Below are 19,554 nucleotides of genomic sequence, written 5' to 3' on the forward strand. Positions count from 1 at the left end.
CCTGTAATACCTTGGATACTTCAAGTGAATTATAAAAGGCTGTGGGGGAGCATTCCTCCCGGTAATGGGACAGATCAAATCTACCTGGGTGATATTGATCTCTGTTTTGAAGGTTTTAGAAAAGTGCTCCATCCAAACTTGCGGTAGGATAACAGTCTCTATAACAGTGTTATCTTTAGCCACCAATGGGGTGGAATTAACCACTTGCCAAAAAGCCTTCATGTCTTTGCTGTTACTAGCCTCAATTAACTTGTCCCAGGTATTCTCCCTCATTTCTTACTTCCTGGCAGCAAGAGTGGCCTTATAAATCCTTCTTGCCTCTTTAATGGCAGACTGGTTGCGTGGGATAGAGCTAGTAGTCTTTTTTAGGTCCTTGAGGGTAGATGTGCATGCATGATTGAACCAGTTCTATCTCTATTAATACTTGGGCGCTGTAATTTATCAGCCATATAACTTATTAGGGCAGAAAATGCCTCACTGATTTTGTGTGCAGGTGTTTGTCCCCCCAGAGTAATCATGATTTCTTCTTTCTTATTCCTCATCAGATCTCTATAAAAACTATGTTTATCAATCTTCCCCACTTGGTTGTCAAGCCTTTCTGCCCATTAAATCTCAGCCCTGGCTGCTGTACCTCCCCGCCGGGGCCCTTATCCCCGCCTAACCTAATTTCTAAAGTAAAGGGTTATGATCACTCATACAAGTCGCAATCACCCTAATCTTCCCTATGAGTGGCGGCCATCATACGATTAAGCACATTCCCATAAGGGGAATGTTTAAAATGCTGCACAAGGCGGTCATATTCGTCAGAAAATCCAACATTCTAATAATTCCAGATCACATAGATGCGCATTAAAGTCACCAGCCCAAATAATCATTATGTCCTTCTTTCTTCTATTCAACGCACTATGCACCCTAGTCTCCAAACTATCAATCACACTAGTGTCCGACAAATCAAAGATGTTGTTATAATAGTTAATCAACAAGACACTGTGTGGGTCAGTTAGTTTGAGGAGGAGTACCAGATAGTGTGTTGTTATATCATTAACACGTGCAACTACTCCTCTTGCAGATACAGATATAAATGTAGCCAAACCTCCCTTGGCCCTTCCCAAGGGTAATTTAGTTTCAGGGGCAAAATAGATGGTAAAGCCATTAATATAAGAGAAATCTATAAGCCAGGTTTCCTGACAACACATATATGAATATTGGGCTACAAACCTCAACCAATCTGGATTATCTTCTTTATTCTTTAATCCTGCCACATTCCAAGAGATAATCCTAGAGGTTACAACGGGAGAGGTGTTAATTAATCTAGGAGTGTGGATTTATTACAGAAAACGTATCTACCTCCAGAGCTCCGCCAGAAGCATTTCCATTGATTGATGGTCAGTCCAATTGCTCCAAGGAGTTCAAAGGCTCGAAGCTATTAAATAAAGGGAGTGAACAACTAAGGTGCCTGGGCTGATAAGGGGAACAGGGTTTCTGCTTGCCAGGTTTACTAAAACAAAACTGCTGGGCCTGAGAGGAGATAAAATGTCACAACTGTTTTACCCTAATAGATCCCAGATTTAATGTTAATGTTGAGAAGCAATGGTGCGGAGTGGCAACTAATTGTGGGTTCCTAAAATTTATAATAATACAATCCCCTGGAGAAGCTTTACTAGTTGGGTCTATCCATGGTACCCTTCTCACAGTTGAAATTTCTCCAGAGTGGTCTGAACTCCAACCGAGTACTTCCGGACCCAATACATGGCTTTATGTAGTAATGAAGAATGGCACTCAGAGTGCGAGGCATCCAATCTAGGTACATTTTCCAAAATGATAATATATGGAGCACATGCTGGGGGAAATTTACGGACGGGGGGCTTGGGAATTTGGAAGTACGGGGACGGGTCCTGTATAGAGTCCTTACGGGCCACATGGTCACCCACCTTCTGTTGATAAGATAGTTTTTCCCTATGCTCTTGGGGTACAGGGATTAAAGTTCACTCAAAAGGTTGCTGCCCATGATTTAATCCTCCTCTCTGAACTGGGGAGATAGTTGGAACTAGAGGGCACGTAGGCTCACAGATTTCAAACAGGAGATTATCTCCCATTGGAAGTGGGGGGGGGCTGATGTTTTCCCAGTTGCTATAAGGGCATTCACCTTTCCTTCCAAAGATTCCACTTTTTTTTTAGCCAAGGAACACAGTTGCCTAATAGCTTTAAAAAAAAAATCAATCTGGCTAAATTGGTCACAGGAAACTTCAGTCATATTTTTAAACCCAATCACCCTGAGCCCCCTCCTTTATATTTGAACTTAACCTTGAAAACCTTGAGATGATGCAATTTTCCTTTCATGACACGTGTGTATGGTGTATTGTGCCCCCTCCAAGAAAGGCCTCACCTTTTCCTCACACGATCAGATGTGAGGCCATGAGAGTTAGTTGATGTCTGGCTTGCGTGACGTCCTGGATCATCCCGGAAGTGAATAGCATGCCGGTGCGCAGAGCGCCTGTGTCCTTGGATTTGTGAAGGTTAATTGCAGACCTCAGTAAGGCCTAAAAGATTAATAAATCCCTCTGCTACGCGGGTGCTCAGTGTGGAACTTCATATTTTCAAAGAAAGAGAGGCAGGAGTTTCCCTTTAATGGTGAAAAGCTGCAGCAGTGGAAAGCAGTAGAAGGGATTTTGAGATTAGACTTTCATTGTCATGGCAGCAGTTGACATTTTTAGGTTTCACTGTTAAAGAATAATGGAAACTATTTTTAGTCCTGTTTATTCTCTAATGTGCAGTAAGAAAGCAGGCATGCGCTAATATGAAAAGGATTTCTGATGAATGTTTAGCAATTTAGCAGTGTATCCATTGACCGGCATGTGGCTTCATACCTTGTGGAAACTCAATTTATAATTTAAATAATAGTCACTTGTTTAGAACAAGGCTAGAACTATATTATGTGCATTAAGATTTGAGCTGTTTAGCCAGCATTTCAGTAACTGGTAATGCCATTGTTCTTTTAGTTAATAATTTATTCCAGTGGTTTATTTGTAGATGGGGTGACTACTAAGTTCAATATTGTTGGGACACACTGGGCTTAATTCACAAGCAGTTTTTACACTCAAGTTTGTTTCTTTTACTTGCACAGATGATGGGAAAAGGTGAGCTTGGAGGTAGAAATAATTTTTATAATAGGCAGAATGACTCCAAATGTATGTAATATCACACAAGAGGAACCCCTAAACAAGGGGTAGAGATTCATGATTTGCCTTAAAAGTTTGTGACTGGCAAAAAATTCATGGGACTGTGTGTATTTGCAGAACATTTTGTGACACCTACCCATAATGGAATTATGCAAGCATAATGGAGGTGGAGAGGAAGGGTTTCTCCTCATGATTGAGGGTATTTTTCTGTAAGAATAAAAAAGAAAAATCTGGTGCTCCTTGCACAGAGGTCGTAGCATTGTAGCTGGTGTAGTTGTGCATCGTGTACAGTTACACCAGTGGAAATACTGACACACAGCCAGGTAAAGAATTTAGAAAGCATATCCTGAAACATGCCTGGAATGTTGCTAGTGGTGTAGCTTTCCAGGGGTATTCTGGAAAATGTTGGGGTGGTAGACCTGCAGACACAAATGTATGCTTTCCTTTGTGCACCAAGCCCGTTTTCCCAGTCATTGGATTTCCTTTTCAAGATCATTGATATCAGCCCAATTGGTTCATTGGAAGCAGACTAAGATTGTAACTCTTGTTATGCACTCAGTTGTCAAATGATAGACCCTGACAAGAAAGATGGTGTCCTTTAAAAATTAGCAAATTGGGAACTACATCTGTAGATTAAGTGATGCTAATAGTAGAATAATTCATTTAAGCCATATGAGAGGCTTGCAGTCGTCTTAAACAACGAGTAAGCTAATGGCACCACCCATCTGTCAATTGGGAAAATGTGTTCACTTTTTTGTCCTAATTTCATTGGATTATGAAACTTCTATTTGCTTCTAACTTTAGTTTATTCCTTTGTGATACTGATTTGACGTTCAGTTCAAGCATTTACAACTGGTGTGGGATGATCACGGAGAAAGCACGTGAAATGCTAAAATTCTTGGGGAGACATCACTTGCAGGGAGAAAACAAGCATTAGCAAATCCAAACAGTTTGACAGTTATATGAGTTTTTTCCGGTTTTGCCAAAGCTTTTTTGTATTCTGGGCATCAAGCGCAGACAAAAATAATGTGAAAATTGGATGCTATTGAAAACAAAGCAGCCATTGTTTTCGGTAGCATCCATTATTCATTTTTGGTTTTTTTTTGTTTTTCAGTGTTCGCTCTTCAGTGCTACTGGGCTAGTCACTAACTGTACTATAGCCCCTCATGCATTACAGTGGAGGCAGGACACGGCCAATAGAAAAATAGCAGGAAAGGCAGAGAGTATTTGTGACTGACGTTTTTGCTGAAGGTTGTGAGCAAAAGAAGCCAACAGCTAAGAGTGGCTGACTCTTGGCCTTTAAAGTATGGAATACAATAATATATTATATATCTGCATGAATGTCGCAAGTGCCATACAAGTCAAATCAAATGAAGTGATGAATCTAGTCATTAGTAAAGCCTCATCTGGACTACTGTTTCCAGTTCTGGAGGCTATGGTTGAAAAAGGAAACCCATTATTAGTATTAGTATAGAGGTCACCTGGTAAAAGGAGCATTACATGGGCGATGGGGGTTGAGTGTAGTTCTGTCCATGTTAGATGTTCACTTACTGATTTTGTAAGTCATTTCTGTTTATATGTATTTTATATAGGTTTATCATGTGTGTTTGCTGAAAGTCTGCCATTGATCTGGTACTGCTTGACCTATGTTGGGCACGTCTGGTTTAAACTTTACGCATTACGAGGAGGGGTTTAAAAATCCAATCTTTTATGTGCAGGAGGTAGATATAACATATTTAGAGTGTTCATGGGGATGAAGATGATGCGGAAAGTAACACATTTTCGTTTGTCCTCCTTTACCCGCATCTTGAATACCATGCAGTTCCTTGCACACCATCACCCAAAAAACATTGTTTTCAATTAGGGATGAGCAAATGATCATTAGCATTGATTTGAGCGTCCACAGTGTAGTGTAAGTCATGGCAAGACAGATACCTTTTCTGCCACCAAATCATAAGATAAGGTCAGAAAAATGGCCCTTTCGTACAGAATTGAGAGCACATCGAATGCAAAATGCCTATTTGCTGGAAGCATTAAAATCCTTGCACCCTTATTGCCTGTATGTGTTTTTATGTATTTTGCTTGTTGCAAGACTCAGCAAGCATTTTGCCAAAGTTACCATGTGCGGATGCTACATAACCTCAGAGTCTGTGACAGTTACTTCATTTAAGTCTAGGCAAGCATTTAAGGACCCGTTCTGGCACACTTTTCATCAAACTCTTTCCCAATAAATAATGAAAGGAACAACTAAAGTTAAAGTCTTTGGTGAAAGGTCATGATAAGTAGCAAACGCTGGTGACAATTTGTAGCAAAGCATATTTGACCAGCCTACTGTGTATGTAAACGCTGGCCAATCCACATATAGCTTTTGTTTTGGCAAAAACGCACAAATATAGTGAATATTATATGCAACATTCTTCTGTGCCCAAACCAAACGCAAGTTTTACAACATTTACCCTTTCCTAGGCCTAATTCAGTGGAATTCTATATGTAATGGACCATCAAAATAAAGCTTTAGGAGGGTGTTATCTGTGCTAATCTCTAGTATTTGAAGCTGGTTTACTTAGTCTGTTACCCCTTATTTAGTTAGTCAATTTACTGAAAACGCAGATTGGTTCAATGTCATGGTCAGTGAGATCCTTCTATTAAATCAACTTGTAAAAACTGGCCAGGATGTTTATGGAAAGTGAACACGCAAACAAGGGCTTGGTCTTGCGCAGTTTATAGATCTTCACTTCACAGTAGAGTGGCAGTGGTTGCAAGACGAGACAACATGGTGCGTAAATGAAACATTCTGTGCTGGGAACAACTTTGAAGCCTTTGGAAGAAGTTAGGCCGTAGGATAGGCAGAAAGGGCATGGGAGTTGGACTGACAGCTGCCCACTTGAGAAGCAAAGAGAGAAGATTCCAAGGGAGTTTTTTTGCAGACTTTAATATCTACAAGTTATGTACGTGCCAGTTTTGCTGATAGAAGCGGCTTACTTTGGATTTGTTTCTTAAATACGTGCCGACCTCTCATTAACAGTAGTGCAGCAGCAGATTCCGATCAGAAAAAAACTCAATTATCTGGCGCCTCTCAACCTATCCTTGATAGGGAAATCAAGCAAATGTTCCTCATGGTGCTTCTGAACATGGAACGTTCCAAATAGTTTTATAATTTAACTGAGACATACAATTAAAAAACAACTCTCAAGCCTAATTGCAGCAGCCACATCACACCAGAGGACCCGGAAACTGTCGATGGTTCATGATGTTCTGCTTCTCCCACAAACCATTTTTATATTTCTGCAGTACCACCACCATTAAATGACTTGCACCAAAACAGTGGCCAATTACTGACGAATACAAAATTTGCGGACATTTGAAACCTCACTGGCCTACTGGTGTGAATTTGTGAAAAACTGCAGAAAACCACCTTCCGTGAAAATGTAGAAAAGCTGATCTTCTGAAATTACTAAACAGCACATCTCAACTGAACATAAGACTTAAGTGAGGTCATATTTTTGGAAGTTTGGACAACAGGATGTGACATAGAGGCAGCCACCATAGCGACTGGCGATTACAGGATTTAGTTTGGGAATGAGAAGGCCATGTTATGTAAATATTTGCATGTGCTATGAGGCTGTAACCTTGCTATTTGAGTTGAGGCGAAGTAGCAGATGAATTGTGTTTGCATTTTCTTCACCTTTTGAGATGTATAGTCGTCAGCCACTGCTTAATTTGTTTAAATAAAACTTAATTGCAGGGGCCTTGACTCCACTTAAAAATCATTTTTCCATGCCATGCTTCTTTTCTCATTATAACACTGTTTCTTGCTTTTTCAGCCCTTTTTTGTCCCTGATTTCTCATCTTTCTCCTCCTTTCTCTCATAACTGCCTTTCCCTTCTTTTCTCTGGATCAAATAGTGATGATGAAAAATAAGACCCACCCCCCAGAGATGATAGATGGTGCCGACCATCTCCACAAATTAACCACTGCCAGCAAAAGAACAATATACATAAAAATGATTGTGCTATCGGGGCTTCTTAGTATGCTACTGTATTTAATCTCATGCACCCAAGCCTCATATGATTTGCTTAAAACTGAATTTCTGTAGTCTTCGTTCTTAAAAGATTGATCCTCAGGTGTGGTCAGTGCATAACAGAGGCATATTCATGGGAAGGTGTGGGAGTGTACTGGCAGGACTGGCTTGCCAGAGCAGTGACCTGCCAGAAATGCTGCTGTTACTCTTTTAGAAAATATACATACAGTGGGCTCTGGAGGTGTGATTAGCTATCAACTTGTGCTATTGGGTAATTGGTATCATTCCATCTTGTAAGCAGAGATTCCGTTGCATTGCATGAGATGCGTTTTTACATCTTAGAAATATAAGAATCACCAACAAATTCTGAACACAATCCATGTTTCAGTTTGGCGGTTGTAGCACTTGTACCATTCCTGGTAAATGTATTGTATTCTAGTCCTACTTTGATGAGCTTTTGTTCACTCTCATTAAGCCATTGGCTTCTTTTACCTTTGAACCTTTAGCTGTTGGTTTTTGACATTATCAAGCACATCATGGATCAGCACACTAAAGTATTTTGGGGTCACTGTTTTTCTGTTGGTTATTATGCTGTGTCCTTCTGCCACCTTTCGAATGAGTAAGCAACTATTTTGCAGTCTGTGAGTTGTCTGGTAGGACTGGAGATTGTGTACTGGCAAAGGTTTCTGAACAAGCATTGACAAAGCCAATACGGGAGCTATTGGCTTTGGCATTGTTTTATAGCCATTTGGTACAGCAGCTTGGATGGTTTGCAGTGTGGGTAAAACTAATTTAAGAGAGCACTATTAATACAGACAGGGCTAATCTGTTTTTTCAAGTGTATTAGCCCTGGATGCATCATTGTTTTTTTTTGGTTATTATTTTTAGCAATGCAGCTATGCAGCATAGCTACAAATCATTGCTTAAGTCGACAAAGCCCATTCTATACAGCATAAGCAAAGGCAATGGCAGAGCCAATTAGTCTCATATATGGGACCCATTGGCTTTGCCAGTGCTTGTTTGGTTTCAGCACAACACCCCTGTGATTCTGAGTTAATCTCCCCATGCGTGAAAAAGAAAAAAATATAACACTGAAAAAACGTATATCTCCTAAAGAAAGCAATTGCGCACATGTCTGTGTCTTAGTGAAAATATATTTGGAAGTAGATAGTATCTATTATCATAATAATAAAAGCAAATAATGCCTGTGGTCACAATAAACATCCAGGAGAAAAGGGCTCAAAGGAGAAAACATAGCTACAAATGGCAAAAGGTTCAAAAAGGACAGCAGGAAAGAATAAAAAATTAAAGCAGTACCTCAATCACAGAAGGATCAGGAGAAGGACAGCAATCAAGCTAAACAAATCAATATTCGATCCATGCTCCAGCTGAAAGAAGAGGAAGTGACACAGCACACACTGGCTAATTAGAAGGCAGCAAATAGGAGTGACAATGAAGCCAGCAAATGTTAAACAATGGGCGGGCGTCACGCCCCTCACTGTATACAGTATTTTTCGCAAGCGTGAGCAGATGTGCTGTTGCAGGCAAAGCCTAAAAATAGAAGCTGCAGAAGAAAAGCAGCCTTTTTTGTAGCTTGCATGTTTCAGATGATTTTGTCCTCACTGTCTGTCCCCTGTGAACAAGTAAGCATTGAGAAATCAAAACACACTCAATTCAAACCTCATACCTGGTGGTTTGCTAATGCTTGTTTTACACTGTAACTCATGAAATTAAGTCATTTTTGAGCGTGTGATAAATTAAGCTTTAAAACATAAACCTGTGAAAACATAATAGCAAAATTTAAACTTCCTTGCCTTCTTCCTTTTGTTTTCTTTTCCAGTAAGCCCACTGTATACGTGACCTACGTAACAAGCTTATTAGGCCTGGCTTTAATGAATATGCAAACGTGAGTACATTACACCCAGGCCTGTTGGTTTTGTCAGTGTGTGTTTATTTTTTGTAGAAATAGTTTGTCGTCGCGTTTTGACATTTCATTGTGATTATAGGAATCCCTGGCGACGGCTGCACACTGGAGAATAATAACTGCTGGGTAATTAGCTGTTTTATCCGGGGTTGGCAGTTCGTGCAGCCTATTCTGATGCTTGGAGGAGGAGAGGCGCGCTGACACGGGGTGGAGGGGAAAGCGGGGCTGGGAGGAAGCCCGGGGGCTCTGTCCACGAACGTTATCGCGGGTAGGGGGCACGATGCCGACCGAATATAAACTGTATATCGTGACAGTACCATTTTACCCAAGGTGCACTCGTGCAGGGGCGATTCCTGGCACGCTACAGCCAGCCATATGCCCTATGAGTTGACACCAGAGCCCGCCAGCGCACTTGTGCTGCCTCTGTCGGGGGCGTCCGCCATCCCACCCTTAGCTGAGAAGGGATTCGCTTATACGGCATCCATTTTAGGTCATCCTCATTCCTCACTCCTCATCCATACTTCTCATTCCTGCTTCTCATCCCTGCTTCTCATCCATCATCCCTACTTCTCATCCATCATACATCATCCCTACTTCTCATCCATCATCCCTACTTCTCATCCATCATCCATCATCCCTACTTCTCTTCCATCATCCCTACTTCTCATCCATCATCCCTACTTCTCTTCCATCATCCTTACTTCTCATCCCTGCATCTCATCCCTGCTTCTCATCCATCATCTCTACTTCTCATTCCTGCTTCTCATCCATCATCCCTACTTCTAATCCATCATACATCATCCCTACTTTTCATCCATCATCCCTATTTCTCTTCCATCATCCTTACTTCTCATCCCTGCTTCTCATCCATCATCCCTACTTCTCATCCCTGCTTCTCATCCATCACCCCTACTTCTCATCCATCATCCCTACTTCTCATCCCTGCTTCTCATCCATCACCCCTACTTCTCATCCATCATACATCATCCCTACTTCTCATCCATCATCCCTACTTCTCATACATCATCCCTACTTCTCATCCATCATCCCTACTTCTCATCCATCATACATCATCCCTACTTCTCATTCATCATCCCTACTTCTCATCCATCATCCTTACTTCTCATCAATCATCCTTACTTCTCATCCCTACTTCTCATCCATCATCTCTACTTCTCATCCGTCAAACATCATCCCTGCTTCTCATCCATCATCCCTACTTCTCATCCATCATACATCATCCCTACTTCTCATCCATCATCCCTACTTCTCATCCATCATCCCTACTTCTCTTCCATCATCCTTACTTCTCATCCCTGCGTCTCATCTCTGCTTCTCATCCATCATCTCTACTTCTTATCCCTGCTTCTCATCTATCACCCCTACTTCTCATCCATCATCCCTACTTCTCATCCATCATACATCATCCCTACTTCTCATCCATCATCCCTACTTCTCATTAATCATCCCTACTTCTCATCAATCATCCTTACTTCTCATCAATCATCCTTACTTCTCATCCCTACTTCTCATCCATCATCTCTACTTCTCATCCATCAAACATCATCCCTGCTTCTCATCCATCATCCCTACTTCTCATCCATCATACACCATCCCTACTTCTCATCCATCATCCCTACTTCTCTTCCATCATCCCTACTTCTCATCCCTGTGTCTCATCCCCAATTCTCATCCATCATGCCTACTTCTCATCCCTGCTTCTCATCCATCATCCTTACTTCTCATCCGTCATCCATCATCCCTGCTTCTCTTCCATCATCCCTGCTTCTCTTCCATCATCCCTGCTTCTCATCCATCACCCCTACTTCTCATTCCTCATCCCTCAGTCATACCAGCAAATTTTCAGTTTTATGAAACACACCTTCACATTGATAGATATGAAACTGAAACCAGAGAGGTTTTTGGCTGAACTGTAGATGACCTCTATAACCATTAGCTGATTTATGGCCCAAGCTGGGGCTCCTTGTATTTCCCAAATCAGCAGAGCTTTCTGCAGAGGCCTGTGTTAACAGAAAACACTTAGTTAAATAAAATGTTGTACAGCCTTGAATTCACTGGAAACAAACAGAGTTGCATTTCCTCTCCTCTGTCTTCACCCACCACATGCAATGAGAAGGATGTTTTTCAGTGAAATAGAATGCAGCTCTCTCTCTTAACTCTGATTGGCTGTTACCAACCAATCAGTGTGAAGGTGTGTTTCACAAAACTGAAAATGTGTTGGTATGACTGAGGGATGAGGAATGAGGAGTAGGGATGATGGATGAGGAGTAGGGATGATGGCTGAGGCACGAGAAGTAGGAATGATGGATGAGAAGTAGGAATGAGAAGCAGGGATGATGGAAGAGAAGCAGGGATGATGGATAAGAAGTAGGGATGATGGAAGAGAAGCAGGGATGATGGATGAGAAGTAGGGATGATGGATGAGAAGCATGGATGATGTATGATGGATGAGAAGCAGGGACGATGGATGAGAAGTAGGGGTGATGGAAGAGAAGCAGGGATGATGGATGAGAAGCAGGGATGATGGATGATGGATGAGAAGTAGGGATGATGGATGAGAAGCAGGGATGAGAAGTAGGGATGAGGAGTGAGGAATGAGGATGTCCTAAAATGGATGCTGTACGCTTATCACCTGCTTAGCTCGCTCACTCTTACTGCCTGCTGTAATAGTACGTCGGAGACAGCAACGCTCTGTGCTGAGAAGTTGCAGTGCATAGCTGCCTACGCCTGGTACGTTCATTGGTAAGCGTTAATAATCTGTTATCACGAGCACACTACCGTCCTCTTTGCAGAGTAAACTGCATTAATGACTTGAGTCGCCGATAAAAAAAAGTTGGAAACGAGGCGAAGAAACGGATAAGGCACTCTGAATATTATGTTGTAGCTTAAACAAAGCACTGTACTGTGAACTGTTAATAACAGAATCAGTACACATATTTAAAAAATCTGGTACCTGAAGAATGCAGCGTTCGGGCGTGGCTTTTATAAGTACATGCTTTTTGTGTGCAGTTTTGCAAGAGGGGCTGTGTACTTGCAATGAATGTGCACTTGAAATGATTGTGGTATTTGATAAAGGAGTTACTGTGTCTCTGCCTCAATCTCTCTGTGTTATCTCTTCCTGTAGGCCCTATCGTCAATATCTCATCCTGCATCTCTCTCTGGATGCCCAATTCTGCTGAACGCAGCACATCAGTGTGTGACCCATTTCTGTCCGGTCTCAGCGCTTCTCCCCCACACGCCTAGACTCTCAACACGCCTCGCCCTTCTCACCATGTTAAATCTCTACATGTCCGGCTCTTCTTTGGGCCCATGTCTCTCGCTCTCTCTTATCTTTCTTCATTCCACCATTTTCTATTACTGATCACTCTTTGCCTCCCCCTTCAATGACTTGTTTTGGTGTTTTATATTGTGCCAGATTTCCACTGTATGTCTGTTTCTGAGCACTGAGATAAGCTAAGCATGCAGAAATGCCTAAACCGAGCAATATCCATATAGTCAGAATCCTTATTGTGCATTAAAGAGTATGTACAGGTTGGTGAGTCTGCCCCTCTCGTGGCACTTGTATCCCTCCAGGTGATCCATGAAAGGGCCAAGGTCCAGGGTTTATATATCAGTGAGCCACCTGATACTAAGGCCTGCTTTTTCCTGAGGATGCGGAGCGCAGATCTCCTGATAAGGCTGGTCAGTGCCTGTGTGCAGCAAGCAGCTTTTATGGGTGGAATGTCCAACTGTAGGGACTGGGTTCATCCTGGGCCTTTTTTGGCGTTATTTACATAGAAGCCCTTTCCCCTCTCCCTCTATGCTGCTCTTGCCCTTTTCTGTTATAATAACTCATCCGCTTGACCCCTAAAGTATACAGGTGATGGACACCTTCATTTCTGCTTTAGCGGAGAGAGTTCTACGCCCCGCCAGATGCTCTTTTACATACTCACGCACTCCTAAGACCACCACCCTTTGCAGACCTAGAAGCTACTGGAAACTTTCGTCCCACTCTGACGTTGAATGGAAAATGTGGTAGAAGAAGGGAAGATGGGGCAGCAGAACTGCAGGATCTTTCTTCCTCAGAGTGTAGAGAGGACAAATATGCACCATCTGCTCTACGGTTTATCATACTAGCCACATATACAATCACTCAATTACCCAGTCAGAGTGTGTGTTGCGGCCTACAGCCTTACGTCACTAGCTAGATTCATGCTGTTCACTACTGCTCTGCAACTTTTCGTTTATTTGCCTCTTATCTACTGTAGATCATTAGCTTGGTCCTTAGATCCTCTCTATGGACAAACTAGAAAACATAAGGCCAGACGCACTATTTAACAATTCAGTACTTAACTTGTACATCTAGCTTATTTGGTGATATGGCTCATTCCTGATTCTTTTTCAGAGAAGGTTGTGGATGTTAAAATTATGAATGGACAGAATCCTGATTGTGATTTAAACTGTTCGTTTGCTTCCATTTAAAAAAAAAAAGGACATCACCATAGTACAACGCAGCACTGAGACAAAGACTTTAGAAGTATTACTATAATATTTTCTAAAGGATGTATTTCCTTTTTGTCTCAGTTTTCTATGTTGCTAGTAATAAAATAAAAGTCGTTTGATGTATACGTATTAACTTGCTGAAACTCTCATCTCTCCGATTCTTTGGATGGTAATGAGTGAAGTCTGACAATGTCATTCTCTGGAAGACGCAGGCTTGACGTCTTTGTTCGGGTTTCTGTACTTCAACTGAGAGTTAATAACCTCGGATTATAACCTATTCATTTAGCAGATAAACCTTAGGGTGACTACTGATACATTTACAGCTCATTATGTTATAAAGGTCTAGTGCTCCTTTGCCGCCCATTCCAACCATATTTGAGATATCGTTTTTCAGGCATTTCCAGGTGCAGCGTCTTAAAATGTTATTAATCTGTCGTTGGGTTCGTATTAACTGGCGCTGGAGCAGGAGCAGTCTCATACAGCACATGCAGTTTATTGCCTTTGTTGTCCAGTCAGGTATTGAAACACAAGCCCTATGGTTCACATAATCCAAAGGTGAAGGGAACAAGCAGTTAGGCAAAAGAAGAAAGGAAACATCGAAAATAACAAACACCAAAATTAAGGACCAGCCAGCCAAGCAGATGGGCATGGAAAGTATATCACTTCATCTCAGTGTCTGACCTTTGCTGGAATAGGTCTAGGAGCTAGGTTACCTCAGCTCTTTAATATTCTTTCGCTGGAGTGGCCTCAAAGCAACAGGACCCTGTTGTCACACTTCCACGTTTGCTCTGTACTTTCTTCTTCTGATAGTTTTCAAGAAGCTCAGATTTGCTGGCTGCCATCACTCGGACCCAGCCTACGCAAGTGACCACTCCTGCAAGTGCTGTTGAGATAGACACCTTTCTAATTGTTTGAGATTACCCTAATGCCAGATGATCCTCAGGAAATGATTATAACTCTGGCAAAGAAAAGGTTAATGCTTGGGAATGTGTGAATGACCACCGTGGTTCCAAAGCGATTATGAATAGAAGTGGGTATAACAGCCTGTGCACTCTTCTCTTCCGGCCTACATCAAAGTTCAGTAATTAGAGTCACTTGGCTGTGTCCATGGTACCACCCTTCAGTTCATCAATTCTCTTCTCAAGGCGTATCCCATTGTTCAGTGCACACATGATCACTCGAGAGACTTGTCTGCTGGCAGCGATTCCTTCTTGGTTTGGTATAAATACACTGTAACAACCGTGGCAGAGTATTAATAAAAAGTAATGTAATTTGGTTTAAAAGAAAGATTTGTCTTTAATAACTCTAGGTCGAGTGATACATTTCGCAATTAGGAATGCCAGTTCTAATCCCTTCCCTTGTTTTGCTTATCTCATTTTTGGAAGTCATCGGCTTGATCTGACCTGGTTACCAGAGGACCCCATTCTACATCACTCATTCTTTGGCTCTGTTTGACTCTTTTGCTGATCTGTTGGGGCAGGTGGTCACTGTCACTTACAGTGGGGATTCTGAGTCTTTAATGTATAAAACATGTTTGTGGGCTCTTGAGGAAGGTACAGGGAAAGCAATTTGCAACAGTCATTATTGCTTGACCTAATTGCCTGCTCAGAAGAATGTATATTCGCTGGAATTTGGCTCATGAGGTTCTGTGACAGGAACTGGAACCACAAATGGGGGGAAGAATTCCATGGATTGCCCCATCAGACTATTGTTTGTTGCTTGCATTAAACAGAACATTTTTATAAATCACCCCTACAGTTTAGCAGCCTTTGCTTCACGATTCCTCATTATGTTAGGTGGAGAAAACATTTTTTCGGAGCAGTCTCTCTCAAATTGGAGATGATGTACCATTCAGTCTCTTGCCTTTTATCAAGTAAAGAAGCTAGCATTCACCTCCTTCAGTAGTGTGTTGGCCTAGGATTTGACTAAATTAACCCCACTGCTTGAATTTAAGTTGCAGATTTGTGGGTCTGAAAATACTTGAAAACGTTATTGAAGATGCGTCTAAAAAAAGGTTACAAGTTTCATCACTTTTTCTTTTTATAGAACGTGGCCTGCCCTTATGCTTTACTGCACATCAGATTTCCCTGAGCAGTTTGTGAGCAATTCACACACTCTCACTTCACTAATCTATTTTTAGGTCTCGCCTGCAGACAGCTTTTATCTGTCTATTGTTAAAAAGGCCTCTTCTTTTCCATACCAGAAACTTGCAGCGGGTTTACAGCATACCACTGCTTACCATTAGTTGGCTTTCTTGTCATTCTCATATGCTTCGTTCTTGTTCCCCAGCTTTCCTTCCTTTCTTGTGTTCGACCCTTCCCTGGAACATAGGGCCAGATGTAGCAAAGGGTTTTACCCATTCTGTGTCTATGGGAAAATCTGTTCGTACATATGGCCCATAGCCTCTTTACTACCTTTTTGATTGGATGACTTGTATCCTTCAACTGCTCACATTCGGGGAATTTCCTTTCTTTTTTTATTCAGCACTTAAAGAGCACAAGTGTTTTCCGGATCCCTCCCTAAGTGCTACCAAACACCCCACCTCCCCCGTGCTCCCACCCCTCTGCTCACTGTGTTTTTTCCACCCATTTCAGCTTGTCTGTAAAAGCACAGCGACAGGCATATTTATTTTTGCCGGGGGGATGACCAAAGAACAGACTCATCACTCACTATTTTAAAACCTCATCTTAAGCATCTACTCATGTCATTGCTGTAACGTTTAAACTTCTCTAGATATTTCAACAAAGCAAGAATAAAATATGAAGTAATTTTCCTAGCAACAGCACTCCTTCCTGGTTGAATGCTACCCATGGACATGATTTGAGCTAGTTTATTCTCGCAGATTCTCGCAGATTGAATAATATACAAATAGATACTGCTGACAGGTGTTTTGAGTATTAATTCTGTGACGTCCATCAGAGATATTCCTCGGTTGATGACTTTGGAGCCAATAGCTGTTAAGAAGGATATCTTCAGCCTCTGGGCTTTGATGATCGCTGTCCTTCTCTCTCATCACATTGAGCTCATGTATCTTTCATGGCCCTCGTCATACATTGATTAACCCGAGCAATCACTTAGATCCTCGGGCTTCCTTATTCACCGGAGACATAGCTCACCGATTGACTACATCATCCACATCGTGAGGTGCACTGACAAATTTCAGACAGGGAGCATGTACTGGAACAGAAGATGTCCTTCAGGTCTGGATCGAAGTGCATTGACTCTGCTGGATGTGGCTAAGGCTACTGAAGTGGTGGGGAGTAATCTGGCTGGAAGTGAGGTGCATTAGCAGAGCCGGGTAGGACCTTTACGGTGTGAACAGATGTTGGGTACCGCGTGCACATGCATTTCAAAATTAAGGTGTATATTTTGCAGTAGTGGTGGTTCTTTGCTACTGGTATTCTGAGACAAAGCAGTCCATATTAATTCTAAAACTCAGGCCAGATTGAGGGAATGAGAAATGTGAAATGTTAACCTTTCCTCCCCTTTCTGGGCTTTGGACAGTCTCCTGGCAGCCTAAAGGAGAGTGTGGAAGCGTTTAAGGGGGATGTGGTGTGGGAGAAGGAAGACACGACAGCCTGGGAAGAGTACAGAAGAGATGCAGCACACGGTTGTGAGAAGTTTTAGTAAAGGAGGGACCAAAGAGCTGATGCCCTGTGGTATCCGGTCACTGACAGGGGTGAATGACTGGTCCGTGGCGTCCCCGATAGGTCACTACAGAGTATTGCTAAGATGAATTTCGAGTTTCTCATAATAGAAAGTGCCTAACAGATGAAGTTTGATATAATCGTGCATACAGTCGTGAAAAAGCATAGCAGATGGTACTGTGGGTTAGTGGTTGGTAAAAAGACTGCCTTTTACTACACTTTTGATATGATAATGCACAAAAAACGGACAGAATAGATTAGGAGGATGTGTGATGAGTTTTCAAAACGGGCCTTCTTTGTGTTCAACAAAAGCAAAATAATTTTGTTGTAGGGAAGGATACACAAAGCTTTCGTCAGCTGTCTGTTTGAAAAACAATCTCATAAAGGTTCACTTTGTTTGGAAGAGCGTTTTTCTCTTTAAAGGTTAAGCAACAAAACATTGGCAAAATCATTCTAAAAAAAAAACTATACCAAAATTGCTTTCTTTATGCAATGCATAAATTAGATTTAAAAAATGTAACCATGCCCTGAAAGACAGACATCCCATAAGAGGTGGAAAGATACACCAAACAGCCGGTAGCATGAGGCGAAGAGCAATTCGCCTGTCACTGGAGACAAAAATCTATAAATGTAAGTGTTGGTAACAGAAGGTCTAACAGATGTATGGACAGTGAAGCTAGACCTACAAATGGCAGAGGGTTTTTGAAATAGTAGCAAACCAAGGGCTGCTAAAGATTCTACAAATTTCTTTTGATAAAGAGAATGTATAAGTAATCTAAATCAATGAAAATGTTTTATTTTTAGACATTTTAAGTTCAAGGTGTTTTATTTCGCAATAGTAACCAGTATTAACTAAGGTCAGTTAAATCACTCTTTCTTCACTACTTTGTGAGTCTAGCCAGCACAAAAAACGTTTTACCATTACCCCAGTCATTATAAGCAGAGACTGTATGGACGTCTAAAACCTTCTTGTCTGTCCTCTATTTCCTCAAGGCTCCTAGCCGACGCTATCCCTATGGGAACATCTGAACAGAAAGGATCAGGCTCTGCTTCAGTGGCCCTCTTACCAAGCATGAGTTCACTCAAATGTTGATTTCTTCCTTACACACCAACCAGTTCAGTGCGTAGGCACTGTACAGGGATGGGCGATTGATAGTGGTAGCTACACCTTCTCTAACTACAATCCCGTGCATTGCTTCTGTCGGTACTGTGTTGTTCTGAGTGCACTTCTGAAGTCCATACTGAACTTGAACTGCTTGTCAGGGAAGATTGCCTTCCTTCTATTCATGTTGAAGCACATAGGTGGATGAAGGAAGCCTGAACTGTTGCTCAGATGTACTTTTTCTGAGTGTGATGGATTCTTGCACTATATCTGCTTATTCTATACCTGTGTTTTTGTGGTTGTGTTTGGGGTGTGTGGTTAGAAATATTGCTGCCATGTCTAAAGTCTTAGAAATAACAAAGTATGGCTTGCACTTATGCCATCCGTACTTTGTAACTTGTAAGCATTAGTGAAGCTTGCACGCCATATGCAGAAGTGGTCAATGTTCTTGGAGTGTGTGTGAGAACCATGCTTTACGGTTGTCAACGTACTTCACCTGTGTGCTAACAGGGAAGCCATGCCGTATCAGTTCTTTCTGCCTATGTTGCGTTTGGTTCACATTTGTGGTGAATGCTTGCACTGCCAGCTCCTGCCCATACTGTGCCCATTCATTATGTTTAAGGAAGCTGGTACTGCTGCTGACCTTTCTAAACTTGTTAGCTGTGGGTGCCCAGGAGTGTTGTACAGTACCTTATACTGTTTGTAGGTATGTGTGTCAGAAGCTTGCACTGCTGCTTTTCTGCTGTGCCTGATCAGGGTGTCCGAGACTTGTGCTGATGCTGCTTTGATCGACCTGTTCTGTGTGCTAATAATGATGGAACGGTTTATATCTGCTTGATGTGTTGTGGCAGTTCAGTGTGTGAGTGTGGCTTGGACTGCTATTGTCCATTTGATTGAAACTCAACAGAACACACTTTTCCTTTTACCAAAGCCAAAACCACTAGTTTTGTCAGTGTGAGAATAAGAACTTTAATGGTTTGGGAAGTAAGTGTTGTTGAGTCATTTATTTATCTTTTCCACTTGGCCCGAGCCTATTAAAATCGAAAGGATTCCGAACTGGTGTCGAAAAGAGGTCTTTCAGAAGCCTTGGATTTGGGATGACCAGCAAAGCTCCCATAATCCGACAAAGACATAGCAGGGGCACAACTGCTCATGCAGGTATGTCCTCATATGTAATA

General features: G+C 41.8%; 1 protein-coding gene across 5 annotated transcripts in view; it reads left to right on the forward strand.

Annotated features, from left to right (window-relative positions):
* CDK17 (cyclin dependent kinase 17) overlaps positions 1-19,554 on the forward strand; it is a 410,092-nt gene that overhangs the window by 86,896 nt on the left and 303,642 nt on the right. For 2 of the 5 annotated variants that reach the window (XM_069229534.1, XM_069229531.1), the window contains exon 2: positions 9,041-9,106. The exons of the other annotated variants lie outside the window; for them this stretch is intronic. The gene's annotated coding sequence lies outside the window, so the exon portion shown is untranslated. The remainder of the gene's footprint in view (positions 1-9,040; positions 9,107-19,554) is intronic. 5 annotated transcript variants of the gene reach the window in all.

Source organism: Pleurodeles waltl, chromosome 4_1, assembly GCF_031143425.1.
Source record: "Pleurodeles waltl isolate 20211129_DDA chromosome 4_1, aPleWal1.hap1.20221129, whole genome shotgun sequence".
Classification (NCBI taxonomy): Eukaryota; Metazoa; Chordata; class Amphibia; order Caudata; family Salamandridae; genus Pleurodeles; species Pleurodeles waltl.